This window comes from Acinonyx jubatus, chromosome D1 (assembly GCF_027475565.1).
Source record: "Acinonyx jubatus isolate Ajub_Pintada_27869175 chromosome D1, VMU_Ajub_asm_v1.0, whole genome shotgun sequence".
Classification (NCBI taxonomy): domain Eukaryota; kingdom Metazoa; phylum Chordata; class Mammalia; order Carnivora; family Felidae; genus Acinonyx; species Acinonyx jubatus.
Window position 1 is genome coordinate 32,933,446 of NC_069390.1, and position 11,882 is coordinate 32,945,327.

The following is an 11,882-nucleotide window of genomic DNA, read 5'->3' on the forward strand; positions in this document are numbered from 1 at the left end:
TAATTCCATCTGGTCCAATGTCTCATTCAAAGCCATTGTTTCCTTGTTGATTTTCTGATTAGATTATCTGTCCATTGCTGTGAGTGGGGTGTTGAAGTCCTCTACTATTATGGTATTATTATCAATGAATTTATGTTTGTGATTAATTGATTTATATATTTGGGTGCTTTCACATTTGGAACATAAATATTTACAATTGTTAAGTCTTCTTGGTGGATAGACCCCTTAATTATGATATAATGCCCTCTTTCATCTCTTGATTCAGTCTTTATTTTAAAGTCTAGATTGCCTGATATAAGTATGGCTACTCCGGCTTTCTTTTGTCAACCATTAGCATGATAGACACTTCCCCATCTCCTGACTTTCAATCTGAAGGTGTCTTTAGGTCTAAAGTGGGTCTTTTGTAAACAACATATACATGGGTCTTGTTTTCTTATCCATTCTGTTACCCTATGTCTTTTGATTGGAGCATTTAGTCCATTGACATTTAGAGTGAGTACTGAAAGATATGAATTTATTGTCATTATGTTGCTTGTAGAGTTGGAGTTTCTGGTGGTGTTCTCTGGTCTTTTCTAGTCTTTGTTGCTGTTGGTATTTATGTATGTACATATGTATGTGTGTATGTATGTATGTATTTTCATCTTTTCTCCCCTCAGAGAGTCCCCCTTAAAATTTGTTACAGGGCTGATTTAGTGGTCACGACCTTTAATTTTTGTTTGTTTGGGAAACAATCTCTCCTATTTTGAATGACAGCCTAGCTGGATAAAGAATTCTTGACTGCATATTTTTCTGTTTCAGCACATTGAATATATCCTGCCACTCCTTTCTGGACTGCCAAGTTTCTGTGGATAGGTCTGCTGCCAACCTGATCTGTCTTACCTTGTAGGTTAAGGACTTTCTTTCCCTTGCTGCTTTCAGGATTCTTTCCTTGCCTGAGTATTTTGTGAATTTGACTATGATATGCCTTGTTGATGGTCAGTTTTTGTTGAATCTAACGGGAGTCCTCTGTGCTTCCTGGATTTTGATGTCTGTGTCTTTCCCCAGATTAGGAAAGTTTTCCACTATGATTGTTCACATAACCCTTCTACCCCTTTTTCTCTCTCTTCATCTTCTGGGACACTATGATTCTGATGTTGTTCCTTTTTAATGAGTCACTGATTTCTCTAATTCTTAAATCCTGCTCTTTTGCCTTAGTCTCCCTCTTTCTTCCTGCTTCATTATTCTCCATAAGTTTATTCTCTATATCACTGATTCTCTGCTCTGCCTCATCCATCCTTGCCTCCATGGCATCCATTGAGATTGCAGCTCAGTTATAGCATTTTTTATTTCATCCGGAGTAGGTTTTACTTCTTTCATATCTGCAGAAAGGGATTCTAATCTATTTTCGACTCCAGCTAGTATTCTTATTATCGTGATTCTAAATTCTGGTTCAGACATCTTGCTTGTGTCTGTGTTGGTTAAGTCCCTGGCTGTCGCTTCTTCCTGATCTTTCTTTTGAGGTGAAATCCTTCGTTTTGTCATTTTGAAGGGAGAAAAGGAAGTATTGAGGTTAAAAAAATTAAAATTAAACAATTAAAATTAAAAAATTAAAAACAACACACCCACAAAAAAAATCAAGTCAATGATGCTATATCCTAGGTGTGTTTGGTCTGGGTGTTGAAAGGGGCTTGATAGAGAAAAAAGGGGAGAAAAAAGAAAGAAAAAATCGTTTGAAAATTCGAAAAAATGAATACACTGAAATAGAATATAATGAAATGATGGAAGTAAAATAGAATTTGAAAAAATTTACACAAAAGTAAAAAATGTAGTAGAAAAAAATTAAAGAAACATATTTTTAATAAACATTGAAGGGGTGCCTGGGTGGCTCAGTCAATTAAGCATCTGACCTCTGCTCAGGTCATGATCTTGCAGTTGGTGAGTTGGAGCCCCACATCTGGCTCTGTGTTGACAGCTCAGAGCCTGGACCCTGCCTCGGATTCTATGTCTTCCTCTCTCTCTCTGCTTCTCCCCTGCTCATGCTCTGTCTCTGTATCCAAAATAAATTTTTAAAAAAATTTAAAAAATTGAAAATAAAAATAATTTTTTCTCTTTCTGTATTCAAGAAAAAGAAAAGAAACAAAAAAGAGAAAAAAGAAAAGAAAATTGAATAGATGGATCAGCGAACAGACTGAAATAAGATTGAAATTACTTCGTTTTTCCCTAGAAGTCAAACTATGAAGCACTTTATAGTTCATAAACCAAGTAGGCAGAGAGACTTGTGTTCCTGAAGAGTGAGGTTGGCCCAGTTTGGCGGGGCTTAGTGCAATGGCTCCATTATCCACTAGATGGCTCTGCTTAGCTTCCTGGGATGGATTGTTGTGGCGCTTTTAGGTGTATGTGCACATGCGAGGGAGCGGTGAAAATGGCGTCGTCCAGCTACCCAGTCTCTACTATCAGAACTCTGTTCCCAGTCAGCAATCGCGCACCCGTCCTTTGTCTTCAGCTTCCATCCACTCCCTGCTTTTACACTGTTGTGACCAAGCCCCAGGCAGCACCTCCCTCCTTAGTTTTATCTCAGATGCGGCTGTTTTTCCTGACTGCTTACTTCTGAAGGATTGTGGATTTGACCCGTTCTGCCCCTCTGCGGGAGGGTGTCATGGAGCAATGGCCGGGTGCCAGCCTCACCAAGGAACATTCGTGGGACTGTACTGATGCCCAGAGATTGTGGCTGGGTGCCAGCCCGCCCCAGAAAAACTTCACGCGATTGTGTAGCAGCAGCATTTCAGGGATTATGGCAAATCACAACACGCAACTGGCACCAGGCTTCACCCGCAACAACCTTGTTCTAGCACCAGCAAATGTGGCTGTTCTCCCAGGTCCACTGGTGCCTTTGCCTTTGGGGGACCCACACAGCCTCTACCAGATGTTCTTCCAGCAGGGGAACTGCCTCTCTCTGTATGGCTCGAAGACTCCGGGACTTCACTCTGCTCCTGGGGATTCGCCCTTCTCACCAGAGCACCACTAGGTATTGAGCTACGGAGTTGCAGACCTGTACTCCCCCTGTTTATAGTCTTAATCGAATTTAAACCCTCTCCTTTCTCCTTTCTCCATTTTTAGTTCAGTCCATGTGGCTGTTTCCACTTTTCCACTTTCTCTCCAGCTGCTTTGGGGGGGAGGTGCTTTTCCTGTACTCTCCCCCCATCTCTGTCCTCTCTCCACAAGCAAAAACGGTTCCCTGCCCTCCATGGCTTCTCTCTCCTCCAGTTCACCTGTCTGTGCTGCGTACCTGCTGAGTTCTGTGGTTCAGGTTGTGTAGATTGTTGTGTTAATCCTCAAATCAGTTTTCTAGGTGTGCAGGATGGTTTAGTGTTGATCTGGCTATATTTCATGGATGAGAGACACAAAAAAACTTTCATGCTGTTCCGCCATCTTGGCTCCACTGAATTGCAATTTTTATAATACTTTGATAACACTTTTTAATACTTTGAACTCAAGTAATTTGTAGCAGGACATTGTGATTACCAGAAGCTAGAGTCATAAAATATCAATATTGGAAGGGGCTTTTAAATGCAATTTTGTTCAATCACTAAAGTTTTGTTTATATCATGTTTAGTAAATTTGAGGAGGTGCTATTACCCAAATGGAAATATCCCAACATATTTTGGGAATAAAAAATTCTAGTATATGCTGGAGAAATTAACAGAAAAGGGTAGATGAAGCCTCCAAGGGAAAGAGTTTAGACAGAAGACAAAGGACAGACAGACCCATCATTACACAAAACCTGCCTTCAGAAAACATGAAGTGATTAAGAGATACCAGTTCAGGAGACAGAAGATTTGCAGAAGGAGAACCAGTGTACCGTTATAAAAAAACAGAGAAAGGAGTGTTTTAAGAAACGGGGTGACTATGGGGACAGTAGCCCAAGAGGCTCAGACGGCAGTGGTCCCATAAAGTTCCTTTCGGATGCGATGCCTGCTCCTAGGAAGCAGATCCACTGAGGAAGAACATGAACCTCCAAGAAATCAGACTGGACAAATTTACGGGACCCCAACCTCTCCAACCAGAACCTAAACCCAAGTAGTTCTTGCCCTTCTTTGGGGACTCAGAAACTTTTTGCAATTGTAAAAAAACCTATTGACTCTGTCCTCAGAAAAATACATGTAGGTGCATATGCACACATTTTCACATATAATTGCTCATACTTCATTCTACTACCCACCCGAAACCATCCCTAGTGAAGCTTCTACATTGACCCCCACATTAGCACACATTGTTCTCCTGTCAGTGCCAAGGCTTGCTTGAATAATGAGGACAGGTGGTCTACTTGAGGATTAAGAACTATTTCTTCCTGCTCAAATCTTAGGTGGACTAAACCTGAAGAGGCCTTAGAAATTCTCTGTAGTGCTTTACTCAGCACTAGACTAACTAGATGTACCCCTAGGTGCTCCCAAGACTGCCCAGTCTGCAGATTGAACATTTTCCTGGATTCCTGTCTGTTGACCAACCACGTCACTCAGTTAGACTCGCTAGCCACCATGCTTCTCTGTGACTCAGCTTCTGAAAAGGCCTCCTTCCGAATTTTAACCAGCAACCATGACATACCCATGTCCACCTGTCTGGCTTCTGCCTTCCATGTCTTTTAAATGACTCACCCTCATTTATTCCTTCTTCAAATTATAGAATTTAGAGAGGCAATGAAAACATTCTTGTTTGTGGAAATAGAAAAATGGGTGTTTAAATTTTTATGAGAAAGGGAGCAGAGTTAGAGTCAAACTTTGTCAATCTCAGCCCAATAGAATTGCAGTGGCATGGAAAATTCAAAGCATCGGACAATTCTTAAAAATACTAAATTTGTGATTTATCTTGTTAAGTTATTCTGTCCTCCTGATTTTCTTAGGAATGTTTTTACAATAACTAGATGGAGAGTGGACATGTTGGGAAACCGCCCTGGGATACAACATGTACTTTGATCCATGCATGTTGTTAGTAATGGGAACTGGATTTCTCTTCAAGAGAGAATTTTAGAGTTTGATAAATAATGGCGATTTCTGGGGCACCTGGAAGGCTCGGTCAGTTGAGTGTCTGACTTTGGCTGGGGTCATGATCTCACAGCTTGTGGTTTCGGGCCTCACATAGGGTTCTTTGCTGACAGCTCTGAGCCTGGAGCCTGCTTTGGATTCTGTCTCCCTCTCCCTCTGCCCCTCTTGCAGCTTGCACTCTGTCTCTCAAAATACAAATAAATGTAAAAAAAAAATAGCAATTTCTTAAAGTGGAACATGAGGGCACCTGGGTGGCTCAGTTGGTTAAGTGTCCAACTTCGGCTCAGGTAATCATCTCATGGCTCATGAGTTTGGACCCTGTGTCGGACTCTGTGCTGACAGTTCAGAGCCTAGAGCCTGCTTCAGATTCTGTGTCTCCTTCTCTCTCTGCCCACCTACCCGCACTCTCTCTCTCAAAAAAAAAAAATAAACATTAAAAAAAATTAAAAATAAAGTGAAACATGAGCTTTGGGTAAAAAAAAAGTAAAAATGTGAGTGTGAAAAAATATTAGTTTACCAATGATTATTTTAGTTACTTGTATGTTTGATTTTTAAGGGGGTATGAATCTGGATAAAGAATTAAAAATGCTGCCCCTGCTGCACAATGAGATTTTTAGGGTGATAGCTCTGAGCTATCTGGTCCTGTGTTATTGGATTACAAAACTTATAGAGTTGTATACCATAGCCTTTACTGCCTGTAAAACACAAAACAGCCCAGATGTCAAGGGAATTCAGGATGGAATGCAGACTGTGACAAATGAATCTAACTATATTATAAATATAGGGCATAGTCTCCCTGAAGGGTGTGGGAAAGAAAGGAGTTGACCCAAATAACTCAGGAAAATTGTGTTTTGCCTAGATTCTGTAAGGATAAAGGCAAAAAGAACTGTACAAAAGCACTGGTGAATTTGTTTCTCTCAGGGGGTACAGTTCAGCAACTCTGACACCATTTTCCATGTTTGCTAGGGTTGAAAAAAATAAGTAAATATATTTTAGATGGTTAAGAATCAGGTGGCAGGTTATTTACTGTTAGAGAAAAAAAGTGACAAATCTGCCGGCTGGGGTAGGGGTTAGGGTTTCCTATACGAATAGGTCAGTACAGATATAAATATAGATATATGTGTTTACAGTGGTTACTATGATGCACATATTTCCCAGCTCTGTTCCTTGGGAGGCTTGAGAAACAATGGCACCCAGTAGCAACCAGCACACCCAAGATCTTGTTTTCTTAATGCTAGTCTTCAATAAAAGGAACCAGGACTCTTTGGAGAAATGGCTGCTGGTTTTTAGTACTGGGCAGGAAAGACACAAGATAAGCCTGGAGTATCTTATAGTATTAGAAAGTAAGGGGATGAGGAGGAGATGAGGGCATATCAGAAGGACACGGGCCAACCAGAAGGAGCTGCTGATGGCCAAAGCTGTAACAACTTGACTAACAAATGACAGTCATTGGATTATCTAAAAAATAAAATAAATATCCATAGATTCATGTCCGTTGAGACTGAATAAATAAGTAAATAAAGAATTGTGCACACTGGGGAGGGACAAATCTTATCCACAAGGAATGAGGGAAATAGAAATCAACAGAAATCATCAATAGAACACCATAGTGGTAAATGCTGCAGGCAAGATCCCCTGATGATTGCCAAAGTCAGCCAAGGAAGCTTTAAGAAAAACCTGAATATCAGCCTAGTTTCAAACTATCTCCCCTCCAAAGAGTCATTCCCTGCTGTAGTGGTTTTCATATAGTTTTAAATGTTTTGATATTCTTCCCTCCAGGAGGTGGAGACTAATTCCTCTTCCCATGACTGTGGGCTGTACTTAGTGTCTCACTTCTAGGGAAGAGAATATAGAGAAATCTGGCTGAAGTCACCTGAACCAAGTGATCACGGTTAATGTTACTGGTTGATATGGACTCCCTGGTCTGATGTTACTGGAACTGCAGTGTCACCTCCGTGGGATTCTTCCCTCCGACTCAGAACGTCTGTATAATCATGAGAGAACACCAGGCGAGTCTGAATGGAGAGCTGTGCTACAGGAAAGCTAATCACTACTCTTCAAAACAAAGTTACAAAAGAGAAGGAAAGACTGAGAAACCATCACAGGTTGAACCCAAGGAAAGAAACCAAATGCAGCAAGGTACCGTGGATTGGACCCTGGAACAGAAACCTGAATAAAACCCACAGTGTGGTTAATAGTATTGTACCAGTGTTAATTTCTTATTTTTGATACATGTACCATAATTATACAAATGTTTATAAATGGTTGTGTAAATATACCAGAGTTATATCTAAAGGAATGATGGGTGAAAGTTATATGGAAACTCTTGATACTGTATTTTCTTTTTGTTTTGTTTTTATAAGTCTAAAGTTCTTTTAATGTAACATGCTGCTCCTGAAGTTCATACATGAAAATTCAGAGATTTGGGGGTTTTTGTTTATTTTTATAAATATTGTATATTTTGTTATTTTTCCATTTTAACATGATAACTTGTCATTTGGTAGAAGAGTATTTAAACATGGTTCTTAGTACCTGAAATGTATTTAAAGTAAGGGCTTTATCCCACTTTACTTTTGGTCTTTTTTTTAAATTTAACTTTATTTTTTATTTTTTAAAATTTACATCCAAATTAGTATATAGTGAAGCAATGATTTCAGTAGATTCCTTAATGCCCCTTACCCATTTGGCCCATCCCTCCCCCCCAACCCTTCCAGCAACCCTCAGTTTGTTCTCCATATTTATGAGTCTCTTATGTCCCCCTTCCTGTTTTTCTGTTATTTTTGTTTCCCTTCCCTTATGTTCATCTGTTTTGTCTCTTAAAGTCCTCATATGAGTGAAGTGATATGATTTTTGTCTTTCTCTGACTGACTAATTTCACTTAGCATAATACCCTCCAGTTCCATCCACATAGTTGCAAACGGCAAGATTTCATTCTTTTTGATCACCGAGTAATACTCCATTGTATATATATACACCACATCTTCTTTATCCATTCATTCATCGATGGACATTTGGGCTCTTTCCATACTTTGGCTATTGGTGATAGTGCTGCTATACACATGGGGGTGCATGTGTTCCTTCGAAACAGCACACCTGTATCCCTTGGATAAATGCCTAGTAGTGCAATTGCTGGGTCGTAGGGTAGTTCTATTTTTAGTTTTTTGAGGAACCTCCATACTGTTTTCCAGAGTGGCTGCACCACCTTGCATTCTCACCAACAGTGCAAAAGAGATCCTCTTTCTCCGCATCCTTGCCAACATCTGTTGTTGCCTGAGTTATTAAAGTTAGCCATTCTGACAGGTGTAAGGTGGTATCTCATTGTGGTTTTGGTTTATATTTCCCTGATGATGAGTGATGTTGAGCACTCTTTCATGTGTCAGTTGGCCATCTGGATGTATTCTTTGGAGAAGTGTCTATTCATGTCTTTTGCCCATTTCTTCACTGGATGATTTGTTTTTTGGGTGTTGAGTTTGAGAAGTTCTTTGTAGATTTTGGATACTAACCCTTTATCCGATATGTCATTTGCAAATATCTTCCCCCATTCTGTCAGTTGCCTTTTAGTTTTGCTGATTGTTTCCTTCGCTGTGCAGAAGCTTTTTATTTTGATGAGGTCCCAATAGTTCATTTTTGCTTTTGTTTCCCTTGACTCCAGAGATGTATTGAGTAAGAAGTTGCTGCAGCCAAGGTCAAAGAGGTTTTTGTCTGCTTTCTTCTCAAGGATTTTGATGGCTTCCTGTCTTACATTTAGGTCTTTCATCCATTTTGAGTTAATTTTTGTGTATAGTGTAAGAAAGTGGTCCACGTTCATTCTTCTGCATGTCGCTGTCCAGTTTTCCCAGCACCACTTGCTGAAGAGACTGTCTTTATTCCATTGGATATTCTTTCCTGCTTTGTCAAAGATTATTTGCCCATATGTTTGTGGGTCCATTTCTAAGTTCTCTATTCTATTCCATTGATCTGAGTGTCTGTTCTTGTGCCAGTACCATACTGTGTTGATGATTACAGCTTTGTAGTATAGCTTGAAGTCTGGGATTGTGATGCCTCCTACTTTGGTTTTCTTTTTCAGGATTGCTTTGGCTATTTGGGGTCTTTTCTGGTTCCATAGAAATTTTACGATTATTTGTTCTAGCTCTGTGAAAAATGCTGGTGTTACTTTGATAGGGGTCACGTTGAATATGTAGACTGCTTTGGGTAGTATCGACATTTTAACAATATTTGTTCTTCCTATCCAGGAGCATGGAATCTTTTTTCATTTCTTTGTGTCTTCTTCAATTTCTTTCATAAGCTTTTTATAGTTTTCAGCGTATAGATTTTTCACCTCTTTGATTAGATTTATTCCTAGGTATTTTATGGGTTTTGGTGCAATTGTAAATGGGATCAATTCCTTGATTTCTCTTTCTGTCATTCATTGTTGATGTATAGGAATGCAACCGATTTCTGTGCATTGATTTTATATCCTGCAACTTTGCCAAATTCATGAATCAGTTCTAGCAGGTTTTTGGTGGAATCTTTTGGGTTTTCCATATAGCGTATCATGTCATCTGTGAAGAGCGAAACTTTGACCTCCTCCTGGGCTATTTGGATGCCTTTTATTTCTTTGTGTTGTCTGATTCATGAGGCTAAGACTTCCAGTACTATGTTGAATAACAGTGGTGAGAGGAGACATCCCTGTCTTGTTCCTGACCTTAGGGGAAAGCTCTCAGTTTTTCCCCATTGAGGATGATATTAGCGTTGGATCGCTTGTATATGGCTTTTATGATCTCGAGGTATGCTCCTTCTATCCCTATTTTCTTGAGGTTTTTCATCAAGAAAGGATGTTGTATTTTGTCAAATGTTTTCTTTGCATCTATTGAGAGGATCATATGGTTCTTGTCCTTTCTTTTACTGATGTGATGAATCATGTTAATTGTTTTGTAGGTATTGAACCAGCCTTGCATCCCAGGTATAAATCCCACTTGGTTGTGGTGAATAATTTTTTTAATGTATTATTGGATCCGGTTGGCTAATATCTTGTTGAGGATTTTTGCATCCATGTTCATCAGGGAAATTGGTCTATAGTTCTCCTTTTTAGTCGGGTCTCTGTCTGGTTTTGGAATCAGGGTAATGCTGGCTTCATAGAAAGAGTTTGGAAGTTTTCCTTCCATTTCTATTTTTTGAAACAGTTTCAAGAAAATAGTGTTAATTCTTCCTTAAATGTTTGGTAGAATCCCCTGGAAAGCCATCTGGCCTTGGACTCTTGTTTTCTGGCAGATTTTTGATTACTAATTTTATTTCCTTACTGGTTATGGGTCTGTTCAAATTTTCTATTTCTTCCTGTTTCAGTTTTGGTAGTGTATGTGTTTCTAGGAATTTGTCCATTTCTTCCAGATTGCCTATTTTATTGGCATATAATTGCTCATAATATTCTCTTATTATTGTTTTTATTTCTGTTGTGTTGGTTGTAATCTCTCCTCTTCCATTCTTGATTTTACTTATTTGGGTCCTTTGTTTTTTCTTCTTGATCAATTTGGTTAGTGGTTTATCAATTTTGTTAATTCTTTCAGAGAACCAGCTTCTGGTTTCATTGATCTGTTCTACTGTTTTTTTGTTTTTGATAGCATTAATTTCTGCACTAATCTTTATTATTTCCTGTCTTCTGCTGGTTTTGGGTTTTATTTGCTGTTCTTTCTCCAGCTCTTTAAGGCGTAAGGTTAGGTTGTGTATCTGAGATCTTTCTTCCTTCTTTAGGAAGGCCTGGATTCCTATATACTTTCCTCTTATGACTGCTTTTGCTGCGTCCCAGAGGTTTTGGGTTTTGGTGCTTTCATTTTCATTGACTTCCATATACTTTTTAATTTCTTCTTTAACTGCTTGGTTAGCCCATTCATTCTTTAGTAGGATGTTCTTCAGTCTCCAAGTATTTGTTACCTTTCCAAATTTTTTCTTGTGGTTGATTTCGAGTTTTATAGCATTGTGGTCTGAAAATATGCATGATATGATCTCGATCTTTTTGTACTTACTTAGGGCCAAATTGTGTCCCAGTATATGGTCTATTCTGGAGACCGTTCCATGTGCACTGGAGAAGAATGTATATTCTGCTGCTTTAGGATGAAATGTTCTGAATATATCTGTTAATTCCATCTGGTCCAATGTCTCATTCAAAGCCATTGTTTTCTTGTTGATTTTTTGACTAGGTGATGTGTCCATTGTTGTGAGTGGGGTGTTGAAATCTCCTACTATTATGGTATTACTATTGATGAGTTTCTTTATGTTTGTGATTAATTGATTTATATATTTGGGTGCTGCCACATTTGGCGCATACATGTTTACAATTGTTAGGTCTTCTTGGTCTATAGACCCCTTGATTATGATATAATGCTCTTCTGCATCTCTTGATACAGTCCTTATTTTAAAGTCTATATTGTCTGATATAAGTATGGCTACTCCGGCTGTCTTTTGTTGACCATTAGCATGATAGATAGTTCTCCACCCCCTTATTTTCAATCTGTAGGTGTCTTTAGGTCAAAGTGGGCATCTTGTAAACAGCATATAGATGGGTCTTGTTTTCTTATCCATTCTGTTACCCTATGTCTTTTGATTGGAGCATTGAGTCCATTGACATTTAGAGTGAGTACTGAAAGATACGAATTTATTGCCATTATGATGCTTGTAGAGTTGGAGTTTCTGGTGGCATTCTCTGGTCCTTTCTAATCTTTTGTTGCTTTTGGTATTTATTTATTTATATTTATATATATTTTTTCATCTTTTCTCCCCTCTGAGAGTCCCCCTTAAACTTTCTTGCAGGCCTGGTTTAGTGATCACAAACTCCTTTAATTTTTGATTATTTGGGAAACTTTTTATCTCTCCTTCTATTTTGAATGACAG

General features: G+C 38.9%; 1 long non-coding RNA gene across 1 annotated transcript; it reads left to right on the forward strand.

Moving 5' to 3' along the window:
- Window positions 1–374: 374 nt before the first annotated feature.
- On the forward strand, window positions 375–7,402 carry LOC128311804 (uncharacterized). Its single transcript, XR_008290418.1, has 2 exons — window positions 375–3,004; window positions 6,858–7,402. It is a non-coding gene; the product is annotated as an uncharacterized LOC128311804 (long non-coding RNA).
- Window positions 7,403–11,882: the final 4,480 nt, after the last annotated feature.